This window comes from Euprymna scolopes, chromosome 2 (assembly GCF_053919585.1).
Source record: "Euprymna scolopes isolate OS-2025 chromosome 2, ASM5391958v1, whole genome shotgun sequence".
Classification (NCBI taxonomy): domain Eukaryota; kingdom Metazoa; phylum Mollusca; class Cephalopoda; order Sepiida; family Sepiolidae; genus Euprymna; species Euprymna scolopes.
This window is the reverse complement of record NC_136483.1, coordinates 104331699-104334198: the sequence shown is the minus strand read 5'-3', so window position 1 is coordinate 104334198 and position 2500 is coordinate 104331699.

Sequence of the window (2500 nt, the reverse complement as noted above, 5' to 3'; positions counted from 1 at the left end):
CTTCAACCCTATGTGGCTGCGATGAATAATCCAAAAACCATTAAGGGATTAGATTAAATCCGTTGTCGAGGAAATTCAAATAAAAACAGGGCATCAAATCCAAATTAGAGCTTCGAAAGTGATTTCATAATTTTATAACTATAATTTCTTCATATCTTGGAAACTACTCGTTTCCTGGGATTTAAACTGTTATTTTTATTTTCAGCACCCTCGAAAATTTATAATAGTGGTAATTTTAAAGGATTTTTCGTGGATGGAAAGATACTGCACCTTTACCAATATTTCAATCATAGTCATTTGTTTACTTAGTTTTGCATATGAATTACAAAATATCTGATATTTCCCTAAAACCACTGACCTTGACAGAGGGGAGACTAAAACTTGCTTCTATGGCTTCAAATGATTTGAAATAACAGCAAGGGGAGACTTCATTCCAAATATGTCTCATATGTTATATCTCCCCTCTTTGGTTTTCATATGTAAAGTAAATTTCAAAGTGTATAAGGATTATTTGATATTGGAGATATTCATAATGGTACCCTATTTCCAAAAGAGGGGAGATACAACATATGAGAAATATTTGGAATCAAGTCTCCCCTTGCTGTTATTTCAGATCATTTGAAACCATAACAGCAAGGTTTAGGCTTCCCCACTTCCATCAAGTTACGAGCAGCGGTCAAGTTGTGTGGGAGAGGGCGACGGGTGAGATTAAAGATGAACAGAAAGATGGGGGAGAGAAAGAATAGACGAAGACATTTATGTGCCGGGAATTTCTCGAATACTATTTATAAGGGGTGTAAGGGAGTCAGAAATAAGCAGTTTGAACCAAGAAGTAAGGAAATAAAGAAAATTCGAATCCCATGTAGATAAATCTAACAAAATCGAATACAGTATACTTTAGATGATAGTAATTAAAAATAAATATTAATATCACGTTAATAAGGGTAGAATTTAGAACAAACGGACTATGTAAAGTAAATATATTTTCAAAACTTATAACCTAGTAAATACTGAAAATGGATACATAAAACTTTACGTATTCACATGAAATAACATATATAAAATTATTATTAAAAATTGAACCTTGAATTATTTATATGTTCCAATTGGAAGGGTTTTTAAGAACTCATTCCCGGAATAATACATTTCTCAATTGCGAAACGGTTGAAACTTCTTTTAAAGTTTGAAAAAAATTTTCTTTTCCGATTAGGCAAACATCATCAATTTTCATGGATGTTTTTTAATGACGCGTACTTCATATTTAACTTAGAAAACTATTTCACTTGTAAAATAAAGTCATTTTCGTATTGTCACGATGAGAATAAAAGTAATATAGTTGAAAAATTATTTTCAGTAGTTTTAAAACAAATACGGGTTCGTAACGTGCAGCAAAAGCTTCTTCGTGTACGGAGTAGAAAACGGTAAAACATGTCCGGATAAGGGCGAGAGGAGACCGATAAACATGTCGACTAATACATTAGGAAAAGCCTACGTGGATCAACCCAGGTTTCGGCGTTAACACACACACACACACACACACACACACACACACACACACATGTAGGTGTGTGTATGTGCGTGTATATGTATATATATGTGCGTATATGTATATATGTGCATATGTATATATGTATATATATATATATATATATATATATATATATATATATATATATATATATATATATATGCAAACGCTGAAATGGCGAAAGCTTTTACGTGAAATTTGTGATGTTCTAGAGAAAAGAAAGCAGGCCAACAGCAATCTGAAGCGAGAGCTTCGCAAAGGTTTAATTGATGATGGAAACGCCACACTTGTGAACGAGTGCTTTTGTCAAAAGCTGGCTACGTCAACCACCTTAATACGCACAAAACTCCTGTTCAGGTCAACTTCGCACCTATTAGTCCGAACCAAACGATCTGTTTAACATGCAGCAAAGTTTGCAAGTCTACTGCTGGTCTGAGAAGACATGTGATTGTCCATAGGAATGCCCTTCAGCCTCCAAAGGAATTCAACTCGATGGAAATTGCTCAATTTGTATGTCACATCTGCTTCAAGATGTGCAAATCTGCGGCGGGAGTGCAGAGTCATCTAAGATGGCATGGACGACAAGATTGGGAGAACTCAATGTGACGGCGATCTTCTGGCAAGATGCAGCTATCATCATATATATGTATATGTATATATGTGTATGTATATATAAATATATATATATGTGCATATGCATATATATATGCATATATATATATGTATATGCATATGTATGCATATATATGTGTATGTATATCTATATATGTTTATATATATTGGTATATACGTGTATATTTATATGGATATATATATATATGTATATGTATATATATGTATATGTATGTATATATATATATAGTCACTAGAAGATATATTCGCATTGCCTGATATAAAACGTAACGTTAAATTCCTTTTTAAAAATGTGCATGCGAGTATTGTATTTTCTAAAACGTTTATTTCTAGTAAGTA